Source organism: Cavia porcellus, unplaced genomic scaffold (assembly GCF_034190915.1).
Source record: "Cavia porcellus strain 051 isolate PalLab524CR breed Dunkin Hartley unplaced genomic scaffold, mCavPor4.1 scaffold_8, whole genome shotgun sequence".
In the NCBI taxonomy this organism is placed as follows: domain Eukaryota; kingdom Metazoa; phylum Chordata; class Mammalia; order Rodentia; family Caviidae; genus Cavia; species Cavia porcellus.
Window position 1 is genome coordinate 6,099,216 of NW_026947491.1, and position 15,784 is coordinate 6,114,999.

The window sequence follows — 15,784 nt, forward strand, 5'->3', positions numbered from 1 at the left end:
GCCCGGCAAGGCTCCTCTGAGCGTGGCAAGGTGCTGGATGCCGAGGGGCCCTGACAAGCTGCATGGTCACAGGTGGAACCTGCCATTTCACCCAGGAGATAACTGACCCTTATGCAGGGCAGAAAGGGGTGCTCATCCCCCCTCACCGGCCACAGGGACACAGACCTGTTGAGGAGACAGGTAAAAACAGTGCAGAGAGCAGGTGAGGCCCCCTACAGCCACCTGCCCGCCCAGGGCCGGGCACGCTGTGTCGTCATCTCACCTAATGGAGCTATGGGGCTTACGAAGCATCGTGATGCATCTTTTTCATTGTTGTTTTTCCTTTTGTTGTTTGAGAGAGGATCTCACTATGTTATAGGGAATCCTTTGCTGCCATGTTATAGAGAATCCTTTGCTGTCCTCATCTCGATCCAGGAAGGTTTATATTTGTAATCCCATGGAGAAGTCACTGGAATTCTAGTAAGCTGATTCCCACCTACACTTCCGGTGCGACCCACAGGAGAATAAAGACACTGAGACAGAGACACAGTAGTGGGGAGCTAAGGGGTCCTAAGTCCAGCCTAGACGGTGTTCACCGGAACAAAGGCCTTGCCCACAGGTTTTCCTAATTCTCCATGAGGGGAGTGGCTCGGGGGTGGGTGACAGTGAGAGCGGCAGGAATGCACACCGGGAGCGGAGTTAGGTAGCAGGCCTGAGATCATCTCTGCGATAAGCAGAGGACAAAAAACGCAGAGACAGCTGGGGATTGAGCTCAGCGGCAAGCACCTGCCTGGCAAGTGCCAGGTTGGATCCCCAATACAAAAAGCAAAACACAAGAAACGCAGAGAGAGAAATCTGCATAACACAGCTGAGGTAACAGCTAATCATTTGGGGTCTGTGCTTGAGTTCTGATGTAAAATCATTTTTGCCTTGAGAAGTTGCAGCCTCTGGAGCACAGTTCTCCATCCTGCCCAGCTCAACCACGTATTTGGGGGTCACTGGGCAGGGAAACACTGACCTGTCCCTTTGCTTCAGAGATGACAAATCAGCCCCTCAGCTAACGCAATTTACATTGCTTAGAGCCAACTTGAAGTGGCAAGGGAATAGCCCAGCCGGCTCTGTGCATATCAATACTTGGCGATAGAGACACGTTTATCCAAAATGGAGATAGAAGAATCAAGGAGAGTCTCCTGGGTGGTTCCCCACACTACATAATTCAGAGTGGCCTTGAACTCATGGAGCTCTTCCTGCCTCAGCATCCTGACTGCTGGCTTAACACATACGCACCACCATGCCCAGGAGCCCTAGATTCCTACAGAATTAGGAATTATTTCAGAAAACCCTGGCCCTGTAGAGAGTCCCTGCGGAGAACTATTGTGTTCAGTGGTTTTTTTGTAGCCTGTTGAGCTTCAGTAAAGAAGCCGAGATGATTCCCACTCCGAGCCCCACCGTGAATGAGCCGCCTTTCTCCGTGCACGCAGCTGACAGTCACAGCCCTCAATAACGGCATTCATTGCAGGAAGGCTGTGCGAGCCAGGAGGCTGCACAGCGAGCTATATTTAGAGAACTCTCTCGTCTGGGTTTGCAGCACTGCAGATTACTGGGAGACTCGGCTTTAACCCTTTGATCAAGCGCTATGCTTTTTTCTCTGACACTATTGGACAAAATGGGAAGCAGGCTCCATAAAATCTCTTCATTTACGAGTTCAGCAGAGTTTGGCCAGGGGAAGAAACCAAGGAGGATTTCACAGAGTAAGTTGGGTGTGGTGGTGCACGCCCATCATCACAGCACTCAAGAGACTGAGGCAGGAGGATCACTGCAAGTTTGAGACCAGCCTGGGTTCACACAGTGAGAGTCTGTCTCAGAAAATTAAAAGCAACACCAAAACCCAAGAAACCCGAGCTGTAGCTACCCCAGAAGCTTGTTCCTCCATGCCCCTCGACTGGTGTTAATCTGAGCACCACCCAGCAAACCTCTGACCGTGGCTCTGAAGTGCTGGGCTCTGTCCTGGTGGCTCCACTACTTGAAAACACGGCTCAGTCTATAGATTGCTTTATGCACAGTTTTGCTAAGTTTATTAAATGTATGTATCCATTCACGAACACATGCAAAATATGCTCACTTTAAATAACAAGCCGGGTGTGGTGGTGCATGCCCATCATCTCTGCACTCAGGAGGCTAAGGCAGGTGGATCCCCTGGAGTTCAAGGCCAAACTTGACTACATAATGAGACCTTTCTCAAAAACTCAAAAATAACTATGGTAACATACATCATAAATGTGAGATGCATCTGGTGCAACATGCCCATCCCATGCAGGGCCTGGTAAATGCCCTGTCTGGCCCACACAGCTGGTGACAAGGTGGAGCTCTGGGTGTGAGGTGCCCTCGGGGCTTCCAGTGGGATCAGTGCTGGGCTGGGTTACAGCCTGGCAGCTCTGGGCCTTGTGCTTTGTGTGCTGCTCCTGCATCTTTTTTAGCCTAGAGCCTTGTGGGGCTCAGACCTTCACACTGTGCTTGGGAGGGTCAGTGGAGATCCCAGGGGACTGGGGAATACCGAGGGGTCTGAGCTGTTAAAGCGACAGATATGTAATGTGAGCTGCACCACATCCATGGTGGATGTATGCATTATGTACCAGGAACACACATTCATTGCTGTAGTTGTCACTGTTTTGGGTCTTGCTGTGTAGCCCACATTGGCCTCAAACCTGCAGTGATCCTCCTGCCTTAGCCTCCCAAGTGCTAGGATGAGAGACTGCACCTCCATGCCCATCCACCCGGGCAGTGCTGGTGGACATCGCAGCCTGAGGCTAGAGAGAGCTGTGCTCGTCCTGGATGTCGGCAGCCGGGTCCCTAGGTCCTGTCCCGTCTGGTCTGGGACACGCAGAGCTCCTCCTGTGGGCAGAGCTGCATGGTTTCTCTCCTCCCCGCCTCTCAGAATTCACTGCCTGTGCTGGCCCTCGGAGTTGTGCCTGTGATCCCAGAGCGCAGAGCGCCAGACCACGAGCTAATTAGGGCTTGTCATACACACCACGGCACCTCAGTAATGCACCAATTAACAGTTGCTTTAATTACACCGAGCACATGAGATTAATGAAGAGCTGGGCTCATGAGCTGAGGACTGCCATGGAGTCTGCAGTGAAATCTGCTCCTCCCCAGAGCCTGGGATGGGGCACTGAGCCTGCAAGGGCAGAAGGGGGAGTCGGTTCATCACTGGAAGACTCAGGCTTTTAAGTCGGGAAGCTGAGTGCAAATCTGATTTCCCGCTGGCCGGGCATGGTGACACACACCTGTCAATCCAGCACTGGGGAGGCTGAGGCAGGAGGACTGCTGGGCTCCATAGTGAGTTCAAGTCTGGCCTGGAAGAGATAGTAAGACTCAAGAAAAGAAAGATGCATCCCAAATGGAAAGGAAAAAAGCAAGCCTGCTTTATTTTACAGACAGCATGATCACTTACACAGAAAAACCAATGCAATCGATCAGAAACAAAAAGCCCTGGGTTCAATTCTCAGTACTAAGGAATGATATTCAGTGATTTTCCTACCTAGAGAAAATCCACTGACTTTTGTTAACTAAAATAGTTTACCATTTAAAATAAGCATAAAAGAGTACTTATTTTAATAATGTGTTAAAATTAAGAATACATATCCATGTAATTTGTTTTGAGTTTATGTTTAAAACTGAAAGGGAAAAGTGCACTATTTGAAAGTTGGAATGTTTTTATTTTAAACAGAAATGACATATGCCATTATTGAAAATTAACTTAATGTAGAATAATGTATTGTTATTATCTATGTTCTAATTTTTTGCTTATTTATTCACTTTTATTAGTACATTTTGGCCATATACAATGATCACATTCATCATAGGAAATTTTTACCTATTCATATATTTTAATTCTTTTTCCATTCTCCTCCCCCTTTTTCAACCCTTCTTCCCTTCTCCAATTACAAAATATGTGTTTCTGGTTTTCCCTTCTATTCATTTTTAAAAACTTTTCTCTTTCTTCCCTCCCCCTCTCTTTCTCCACTTCCCATTCTTGTTCTTCCTGCCTCTTGATATCTCCCCTATATTTTGTTCCTCAGTTATCCTTCAGATCTATTACACAAGAGAAGCAATGTGACATTTCAAAAGTGTATCTGATTTATTACACTTGACATTTTGGTCTTGAGGTACATCCAGTTGCCTAAAAATGACTTGTTTACCCTTCTTTATGGAAGAGTAGTACTCCATTGTATATAAATACCAAATTTTCTTTATCTATGCATATATTGATGTGCATATGGACTGTTTTCAAGATTTAGCTGATACAAATTGTACTGCTATCATGTATCACTGTGGTCCGATGCTTCCAATTCTTCCAGAAGGATACCTAGAAGGGACACAGCTGGGTCAAATGGAATCTCTAGTTTTTGTGTTTTGAGGAAGTTCCATACTGATTTCCATAGTGGTTATATCAATTTATACTTCTGCCAGTGATGGAAATATGTTCCGTTGCCCCCACAGTCCCACCAGAATTTGTCATTGGTTCATTTGTTGATGATAGTTATTTTTTCTGGAGTGAAATTAAATCTAAGTGTTGTTTTAATATGAATTTCTCAAAGGACCACTGATGTTGAATATTTTTTCATATATTTATTTGCTGCTTGCATTTCTTCATTTGAGAAATGTCTGTTCATTTCAGATTGCCATTTGTGAATTGGATCTTTAAATTTGGGGGGATCTGATTTTTTAAAGTTCTTTATTCTAGATATTAGTCTATTGTATGAGGAATATATGTTAAAATATTTTTCCCATCCTGTGGATTGTCTCTTCATTCTGTTGGTGCTTTCTTTTTTGTGCAAGTGTTTTATAATTAGAGGTGATATGGGTTGTTGGTTCTTTGTAGCATTTCCTGTATGATCAGGGTTTTTTAAAATTATTATTTAGAGAAAGACAAAACCAAGTAGAAAATGGGCAGAAATAGTAGGGTACATACTTTCAAAGAAAAGAAATAAACAGTAATAAATCACTAGTTGGTGTATACATATTGTACCCCCACAAACAGTTGTTCAGGATACAAAAGTGGAACACATAAATGGGAATTCAACCAGGGAGACTGCAAACAGTTCTGTTCAACTATCCAACAAAAACTAAATAATATGGCTATCAATCCTATACACTTAGACATGTATGCATTTATCCATAACTTCATTTGTGTTGAGACCTAACTAAATTTATTAGATTAAAGTCCTTCTGAACAAAGATTAATAATATTGCTGGATTTCACATCGTAACACTCCACAATCAGCACTGGGTACTGCAGTGCCCCTTTCTTTTCTTCAGAATATTTGTTCATTTCATCATGTGTCATAAGAACAGTTCTCATAAACTGTTTATAGGTTTTATGCAACCATGAGTCTGAGCATGTATTTCTGTCCTTTCTATGTTAGAGGGAGAAACAGAGCAAAGCAGGACAGAACTAAACATATTCCTATAAACACATAAAACTAAAAAGACATATAAAACTGCTGTATAAAGAGTTCTACCATGGTCACTGTGCTGTTTCTTGTTATCAACAGAACTGGCTATATCATCAGATAAAGTATAATTGAATATATCAGTACATAGCATAATTAATAGAAATACAACTTTGTTTATAATGTAGAGCTACAAAATCAGGTAGTAATCAAATCAGAATGGATATCACAGTGAATCATTGTCATTTTCAGTATAGTTGTCTATACTGAACTTGATGCCAGCAACCTAACAGTTTTGAATAAAATCTTGTCAATAATAAGCAGCAATGAAACAAGTCAGATTTAACTAAGATCAGTCATGATATAACAGTATAAGCCATACATGAATCCTGATTTAGTTAATAGGAAATTAAAGATGACCACTGTGCTATGTCCTGATACCTTTGGGACAGCAGTCTGTGCCCTCAGACCCAGTGCTTGTATACAAACTAGGACGAAAAAGTTCCAACCAAGCAGATTGGTGCGAGTAATAAGGGTTTTAATTCATGATACACTATTAGCTATATCTTCTGCTGCTTTTTTAAAAGACTGTGCTTCCTCTTTAAATTCCCCAGGATGAACTGTGTATTTTTGGGTCTCCCAACACTCACGGTTTTTATTGGGGGGCAACCTGCTATTCACCTCTGTGTTTGAACTTTCTCACTGCTGGACTGGATTTCTAGTTATATTTCTTCATTTATTAAAGCCTGTTTGTTCAACCTATCCATAAATACTGGTCAGGTTACCCCTATTATTCTCTGGTTCCCCATCATATCAAGTTCCATTGTCTCGTATTTGATTTTGGTCCATATAACCTTCTTCAGGCTAATTATATTTCCTATTAAAGAGCCTCTCAGTGGACCCTACCTCTTGATCCACTCTGTCTGTGATTCTCTCTTTTTTCCCTTATGTTAGTGTATCTAGGCCATCTATATTATAAATTATATCCTACCTTTTCTGTCGCATTTCTGTTGTGCTCTTTTTCTGTCATTAGTTGTCTGTCTGTCTTCTTCATTTCACTTTTTGTTCCATTTGTTGGGGCTTCTCTGCCATTGTTCCAGAAATTCTTGTGCTTTTTCTCTCTCTTTAGAATGTCCTGTAGTTTTCTCTCTGGAGTTGGATTGGTGGTTGCAAATTCCCCCAGTTCCTCTTTAACTTGGAAGGACCATTAATTTTCCATTAATTTTTAGGGACAATTTTGCAGGAGATATCAATCTTGACTGGACATTATTGTCTTTCAAGGCTTGGATTATTTCATCCCACATTCTTCTAGACTTGATGGTTTGTGCCGAGAAGTTTGTTGTAATTCTGATGGGTTTTCCCTTGTAAGTGATCTGTTTCTTATCTCTGACAGCTTTTAATATTCTTTTCTTATATTGGATTTCTGGAATCTTGATTATTCTATGTCTGGGTTTAGTTCTGTTTCGATTGTGGGTGGCTGGAGTTCTGTATGCCTCATACATCTGAGCTCCTTTCCTTTTCCTATGTTTGGGAAGTTTCCCTTAATTATTTCTGTGAATAGCCTTTGCAGTTTCTTTGTTTGTACCCCTGCTTCTTCATTCCATTCTTTATTTTTAAGTTATAGATCCTCTTGTCATCTTCTAGCCTTTGTATGTTACTGCTTGTTTCCTTGTTATTTTCAAGAAGTTTTTCCTTTGATGTTCCCACTTACAAACCTGCCCTCCAGTTCAGATAATCTATCCTTAGTTTCTTTCACACTATTATGCCAGCTTTCAATAGAGTTTTTAGTTTTCTGGTAATCTCTTTGAACCTGCTTCATGTATTCTATGTTTTCTCTATTTTCTCCATCAAACAGTTCTCCTTTTTTTCTGTTCTTCCATTCTTCCATCTGTTTTTTCTTGGGAGGTGCCTAGCATTTCTTTATTTATTCTATTTATATCTTGCTTTACTTGGTCAAATACTTCACTTTTGAACTTGTCTATGAGGTCCCAACGATATCGCTTTATGTCTATTAGTGCCATGACTGGTATTGCATGTATTCTGTCCTCATTCTCCACTACATTTACCTTTCCTGGATCAGTGTTCTCAGGATTGGGGACTGAGGACTCTTTCTTGTTGCCTCCTCTTCTCATATTTTTTTTCCTTCCATACAGGCATATATAGGAGGCCCAGTTTCTTTCTTTGTTGGTTTCAGTTTGTCTGAAGCACACTGACTAGGTAGTCCTGCTCACTGCAGTGTACTAGGAGGTACAGACTTGGCAGCCTATGTTGGGCCCACCCCTCTATGTCAATCTACTAAAAGCTTCACTGCGTTTGGGTGCACTGTCTGGCATAAGGACTTGGTTAGGGCTAGCCTATTGGGCTTCAGTGCATGGCATCACGCAGGTCAAGTGCTCCCCACCAATCCTGCTTGAGAACATATTCCATATCTGGCTGAAGTCACTGCAGTGCCTTGTTCTGGCCAGTCTGCCTGGTCCCAGAATGTCCTCTGTTGGGGTCTCTTTGTCTATCGAAGGGTTTTTATTCCCCTCACTCACTGCAGGTCGATGCAGGGTTCCCTGCCAGCTCTGCTCTCAATTTGGTGCACCAATTCCTGCTCTCAGAGTGTTCCCATCTCTAGTGAGTTGAAACTAGTGGGCTATCCCAGCTATGCCATTTCAGGTGCATCGGTGACAGGATATTCAAGCTGCGAGTTCAAGCGGTGGCACCGAGACTTTAGTTGTTCCAATCATAGCACCAGGACTGTATTTTTAATTGGTTTCTCTCAGCTTAGTTCATTCCTGGGTTGGCAGGGTGTTTCTCCCTCTGTTTTGGGACTCCCCATACTGTATGATTTTTGGAATCTAAGTTGGCTATCTCAGAGAGCTTCTGTAGCTGCTGTTATCTATCTGCCATCTTTTCTAAGCATGATCAGGGTTTTGTCATAAAGTTTTTGCCTATACCTTTGTCTTCAAGAGTTTTACCTATTCTGTGTTTCAGCAGGTTAAATGTTTCTGTTTTTATATGTAGATCATTGATCCATTTTGATTTTAGTTTGGAGCATGGTGAGATATATATGGAGGTTCAGTCTCTGACAAGTGGGAAGCCAGTTTTCTCAGCATCATTTGTTAAAAAGAAGCTTTTTCCAATTCAGTCTCTTTGTCAAAGATAAGGTGGCTGAGTGTATTTGGAGTTGTTTTCTGTGTCTTCTATTCTGTTCCATTATTCCTGGGTCTGTTTGTTTGCCAGTACTATGCAGTGTTTTGTTTGTTTTATGGTGGTAACTTTGTGGCATAACTTCAGATTGGGAATTGTGTTGCTCCCTGTCCTGTCCTTGTTTACTAGAATTGCTTTTGATATTCTGTGTCTCTCCTGGTTCCAAATAAGTTTAGAATGATTTTCTCTCACTCTGTGAGGTATGCTATTGGTATTTTATTGGGATTCATTAAATTTTATAACAGATAACAGTCATAGAAGTATGACTTTTTCCTTATATTTTTTCTGTTTGTTCATGAACAGAAAAAATTAATCTCCTAAATTCATTAATCTCCTTTGTCAGAGTGCTACAGTTTTCAATGTAAAAGTCTTTTATGTCCTCTATTAAAGTGATTCCTAAATATTTTATTTTTCTTTATGTTATTGTGAAAGGTGTTTGTTGATTTCTCTCTCATTGAATGTGTTACTTGTACACAGAAATGGTATTGATTTTTGAGTATTAACTTTTATACTGCTTGGTTAGATAAAAATTTGCTTAACACTTGAAAAAAAATCTCTTCCTTATGTATTATATTAAAAACTATCATTACTGTCCAAAAGTCTCAGAGAAGTTTTTAGCATTTGTGTTTAGCATGTACAATGTATTAGAACATGCTCTGTGAGCATGTATTTGTTGGCTATTTAGAAACACACACATCTTACCACAAATTACCCCAATACTGAATATGGAACTGATATGGGAGATTAGAATGTGGCAAAGTTGGCTACAGAAGTGGGTGTGACCTGTTAATTACAAAGTCCTGGAGCACATGCACACACTGTTCCCAAATCCCTCACCTGAACTTGTTGTAAGAATTTGCACAGATTTTGAATAGGATAGCCTAGACCTGGCATCAGTCATGGATGTGGGATCTTAGTATTGCCTCTCAGGATCCATATGTAGAAGTGTTCACGGATTTACTTGATATTTTAACACTATAAAATGTCTCAGATGCCAAGAAAAATGTGCTATTGTGCTTTCCCCGTGAGATCGCACTCTGCTTTCTCCAGAGTGTTATTTTATCGTAATTTTTCTTCTTTCACTCAGATCAAGCTTGTTCTGCAGAACCAGTTTCTCCCATACTCTTCACTTTTACTTTTTAAAAATAAACCTTACCCCTGGTTTTTGCTTACCTCATTCAATTCTTTGTTTGAGATGAGAAGACTCTCAAATCTAACTCCAGAATGGGAGGTGAGTAACCTAGAATCCAGTAATGTTCAATTGGCAAGGCACTTTTAGATGAGTTACCCTATAATAGAAATATGAAACTTAATGTTTGCTCTGCTGGATTTTGGTCTTTCTTGGGCCCTATTTCTTTCTATCCCCTTATTAGTACCTTGTGGAATGGAAATGTTTATCTTGTGTCATTTTTATGTTAGATATACTTACCTTTCTTTACATTTTTATAGAGAATCATAGCTAAAGATTTGCCTTAAATCTTAGAGGAGATTTTGGATCTGGACTTTTCTGTAAGATTTTCACTTGCTGTGAGAGTTCCTAAAACCTAATGATGACTAATCATGAAAGAGTTTCAAAATTAATAAGAGTGTTCAGGTAATACGTACAAACCGAGAGAAAGATACTTATTGTATTTGGGTGAAATGACACAAGGAATGTGACAACATTCTCCCTGTTACTGAGGCACAACACAAAACTCCCACAAGTTAAAGGAAGGAAGGTTTATTTCAGCTCACAGTTTGAAAAGTTTCAGGCAGCTAGTTCCAAGGCAGGGAAGCATGGCAATGGAGCATCACAGAAGAGAAACAGTTCATGGCAGCAAGGAGCAACAGCAACAAAAAGTCTGACTTTCCCTTCTCCTTTTACATTTTGAGATATTATAATGGATCAAATATTTTGTTAAGTTCATTTTTAAAAATTCATTCTTAAACTATTTGAACCATCTATGCAACATTCATGTATCACTCATCCATAGAAGCCCTGTAACAAAATCCTATAGCTGTGTATGCCCAGTCAGTCCTACAGGTTGGGTTTTTTAAAGACTGTGCAGTGTAGCTGTGTTAGATGTGTTTTCTGAAGACCACCAAAACTAGTCATCCTCTCAAGGTTGTTTCTGTGCTGGGTTGGGAGGCCTGGAGTAGAGTCTTGAAGGCTACTCTGATGTCAAGTCTTTGGAGAAAGTGGCCATCTCCAGCTGCTTCTTTTCAGGTAGGGACCACTCATCTTATTAGAGTACCAATGAGTTCATTCAATGAATGAATGATGGAGAAATTAGAGCATGATTGGTCTGTGAAAAAGTGACTCGCTTAGAAGTCAGAGGTAGTCTGCTTCATAATCTGAGCACATTGCTCATAGAGAATTCAGAGAACTATTATTTTGGCTGATTTGACCATGAAACGTTGCAGGAATAGATTAAAGCTACGTGTGTTCTGAGCCAAGAGTTTCAAATTTTGTGGGTGTTTGATTTAATCTTCATGGTGGTTTTCTCTGGATGGTGGGGTTTAGTGTGGAACATTGATTTCTTAGTTCAAATATTTACTAACTTCTTTTGTTCTATCAGACATAAGTGAGCATTTTGTGAAGAAAGATTGATACATATTTAATAAATTCCATGATTGTAATTTGAATTTCTAATATGCATAATAAATATTTACTATGCTAATAAGTATGCCTTTTCATCTGGCAGTGGGATTTTATGCCAGTAATAATGAGTTCAATGATTTTTAGGAACAAAATTTCTGATTTTATTTTATTTTAAAGAAGATAAAATTAAACACAACAAAACAGAACATAAGAAAGCAATGTAACAGACATAAATTTTTTTCTACAATTTTTTAATTTTAATTTTAATTTTATTTAAAGGAAGAATAAAACAGAAAAAGGGTAGAAATAATACATAATTTCAAAGAAAAAATAAATAGAAATCACTAGTTGATAATTACATATTGTCCTCTTACAAATAGTTGTTCAAGTTATGAAAGTGAAGCATACAAAGTAGACATTCAAACAGTGAGGCTGCAAACAGTTCTCTTCAACTATAAAACAAAAACTTACTAATATGGTTAACAATCTTATACACTTAAACATACATGCAGTTGTCCATATCTTCATGTATGTTAAGATTAAACAAACCAAGGCAGGCTAAAATCACTCTGAGCAAAGAATAATAGTATTGCTGGATTTCACATCATGACACTTCAGGATAAGCACTGGGTACTGTAGTGTCTCTTTTTCTTCAATGTAGTTCATTTCTTCATGCATTATAAAATCAGTTCTCATATAGATTCTACGCATGCATGAGTCTCTACATGTATTTCTATCCTGTCTGTATTAGAGGGAGAAACAAAACAAAGCAAGACAAACAAAACATATTCCTACAAATACATGGAATGAAAAAGTCATATAAAACTACAGTACAAGGTGTTTTACCAACTGTGTTGTCTATTGTTATCTTCAATAGAATTGTCTATATCATCAAGCATAGTATAATTGAATATAGCAGTACATAACAATGTTAATAAAAACAAAACGTTGTACAGTGTGTAAAACTTCAAAAGCAGGTAATAATCAAACCAGAATGGTATCGTAGTGAATCTTGTCATATTCAGTCTAGTTGTCTATACTCTCAGACTTGATACTATCATCAAAACAGTTTTGAATAAAATCCGTCAATACCAAACAGCAATCTAACAAACCAGATTCAACTAAGATCAGTCATGGTAAAACAGTATAAGTTACACAGGGCTTCAGATTAAGTTAATAGTGAGTTAAGGATGATTACTGTGCTATATTCTGCTATTTTGGGGATAGCTGTCTGGGGCCCTCAGATCTAGCGCAAATAGGCAAACTGGGACAGAATATAATCTATCTAAACAGAGTGGTGTGAGTAATGTGGGTTTTAAATCCTGATACACTATTAACAATATCCTCTGCCTTCTTTTTTTTTAGATTACTACTCCCCTTTAACTCCCACAGGATGCACTGTGCATTTTGGGGTCCCACCAAATCCCTCAGTTTTTAGAGTGAGGGGGCAACCTGCTATTTACCAAAGTGCTTCTGAACATTCTCCTTCCTGGACTTAATCTCAAGTTGTATTCCTTTACCTACAAAACCTGTCTTTCCAACCTATCTGCAGGTGCTGGTTGAGTTGCCCCTATTACTCCCTGGTTCCCTGTCACATAGAGCATTGTTTTCTCATATTTGATTTTTGGTCTGTAAACCCTTTTTCAGGTTAATTATATATATACAGCACCTTGGTGGACCCTGTCTCCTGATCTACTATGCCTGTGTTTCTTTTTTCTTTTCTTTTTTTTTAGTGCATCAAGGCCATCTATATAAGAGATTATAGCAACCTTCTCTGCCTCATTTCTTTCTATTTTTCTGCCATTAGTTGTCTGCTTTTCTCTTTCATTCCACTTTCTGCTCCATTTATTGAGACCTCTCTGCCATTGTTCCTGAAATCCTGGTACTTTTTTCTCTTTCTAGAATGTCCATCAGTATTCTCTGTAGGGTTGGATTGGTGGTCACAAATTCCCCTACTTCCTCTTCTCTTGGAAGCATCTTGTTTATCCATTAATTTCTAGAGACAGTTTTTCAGGAAACATCAATCTGGGCTAAAGGTTATTTTCTTTCAGGGTTTGGAATACTTCACTCCAAGCTCTTTTTGATTTGATGGTCTGTGTTGAGAAGTCTGCTGTGATTTTGATGAATTTTCCTTTATAGATTATCTGCTTCTTTTCTCTGATGGCTTTTAGTATTCTGTTCTTTATTGAATTTCTGGGATCTTGATTATTATATGTCTGGGTGTAGCTCTGTTTTGGTTGTAGGTGGCTGGAGTTCTGTATGCCTCATACATATGACTATCATTTCCTTTTCCTATGCTTGGGAAGTTTTCCTTAGTTATTTCTGTGAATAGCCTTTGTATTTCCTTTGTATGTACCCCTGTTTCTTCATTGACATTTTTAATTCTTAAGTTATAGATCCTCTTGTGGTCTTCTTGCCTTTGTATGGCTACTGCCTGTTTCCTTGTTATTTTTAAGAGATATTTCATTTCATGGTTAACATTGCAAACCTGCCAAGTTTTGAGAGTCTATCATTAGTTTCTTTCAAGTAGTTTTGCCAGGTTTCAATGAAGTTTTTAATTTCCTGGTAATCTCTTTGAATCTGCTTCATGTATTCTAGGTTTTCTTTATATTCTTCATCAAACATTTCTTTCCTCTTTTGTGTTCCTCCATTGTTATGTCTATTATGTCTTCTTGAGAGGTGGTTAACATTTCTTTTATTAATCCACTTATATGGTTGTGGCCACCCCAAAAGGAGAACCACCAGTGTCTCCTGAGATCCACGCCATGTTGGAACTTAGGGCCCTGGGAAACCAAGCAATCAGCTTACCTCCCTGGTAAGGGGCTGTGGTGTGGCAGGCTGTAGCCACCCCAGGGTGAGAACCAACAGCGTCTCCTGAGATCCATGCCATATTGGATCTTAGAGCACTGGGAAACCAAGCAACCAGCTCACCTCTTTCTAAGTGGTAGTGAACCTACTGGCACACGGGCTGAATCAAACATCCCACTTCTCCTCCCACTCCATTAGCAAATGGGAGCCAGAGATCTGGGCATCTCTTAGGAGGTTGACCATGTGCAATATAGCAAATAAGGGGGATTTCCTTCTGCCATCTCTTTGAAGGCAAATATTTTTACCACTGTTTTGCTTTATTCTGATTAATGGTATTGCTCTATTCAATATTCTGTTTTGATAAGTTCTATAATGTTCTGTATTTCATTTCATTTTGCTATGCATGATTGAAAGAACAATTGTTGTGAAGATAACAAGAATACTGTGGTACCTGTTACTGTTATCCCATAATCTGCTGTGAAGTTCTATACCAATTTCAGTACACTGTCTAAATTGGCTTTATTCTGTCTTGTTCTGTTGTATTTTACTACCTTCAAAGTAAAAAAGAAAAAAATTAATAAACTTATATCTTGCTTTACTTGATTAAATATTTCACTTTTGAGCTTGTCTATGAGGTCCTGAAGATACTCTTCATGTCCACTGATGCCATGCATGATAATGCATGTTTGCTGCCTTCAGTCTTTTTGTATTTAACTCTCTTGGATCAATATTCTCAGGATTGGGGACTGGATACTTTTTCATATTTCTTTCTCTTGTCATGTTTTGCTTGAATTATTTCTTCCATACAGGTGTATAGAGGAGGTCCCAGGCCCTTTCCTTGTTGCTTATGGTTCTTCTGAAGTGCACTGCCTAGGTATTTCTGCCCTCTCCAGTTTGCTATTGATCATTGAGGTGCAAGCAGGGGCAGCTTATGTTGGCTTCTCCCCTCCAGGTCAGTCAACTTTCAGGGGCCTTCACTGCATTAGTGTGTGCCCATGTATACATAATTAAATCATATAAGTGGACATTCAAAGAGTGAGACTGCAAACAGTTCTGTTCAATGATCCAACAAAACTCAGTAATATGGTTATCTATCTTATACATTTAAATATACATGCAGTTATATCCTTTAGAGCACTTTCTTTTCCTCTCTTTTGTACAATGACAATTACACATTTTGGGTTTTATTACTTCCACAGTTCTTATTACTTTTTTTGAAGAGAATAAAACCAAATGTGACATAACAAAACAGAGTCAGTCAAATCAAAAGGATAGACCTAATACATACTGTAAAAACAAAACACAAGGTGATCAACAATGGTTACCATTCTGCCTCTTGGTATCTTAAAAAGAATTGCCTAGATCATCAGTTATAATAAAATTGAACAAAACAAAACCAATACAACCAAAACATTGGAGACATTACAGGACTTCAAAAGAAGATAATAGTCAAATCAGAATGGGCGTCATAGTGAATCTTATTGTCTTCACAGTTGTTGCCGATATTCTCAAACTTGGTACTATCAAGCAAAACAGAATAGAGGAAAATCAGTCAAAACAAGATGGTGACAGCAATACAGGGTTTCAAATCAAGTTAATAGAAAATCAAAGTGGGTTACTATAATACATTCTGCTATTTTTTATTTATTTTTCCCTTAATTAAAAAGATAAAGTAAATAATAAAAAAGGAGATTGAGATTAAAAAAGGACGTAACAACAAAACAGCACAGGTCAAAACATAACCATTTAAGCAAAATAGTGTTTC

The 15,784-nt window shown here is 39.3% G+C and overlaps 1 long non-coding RNA gene across 1 annotated transcript in view; it reads right to left on the minus strand.

Moving 5' to 3' along the window:
• Positions 1–2,027: 2,027 nt before the first annotated feature.
• LOC101787911 (uncharacterized) overlaps positions 2,028–15,784 on the minus strand; it is a 56,620-nt gene continuing 42,863 nt past the window's right edge. Inside the window, exons 7-8 of the long non-coding RNA XR_010049113.1 lie at positions 9,804–15,539; positions 2,028–3,335 (exon numbers count right to left, since the gene is read on the minus strand). This is a non-coding gene — a long non-coding RNA (uncharacterized LOC101787911). The remainder of the gene's footprint in view (positions 3,336–9,803; positions 15,540–15,784) is intronic.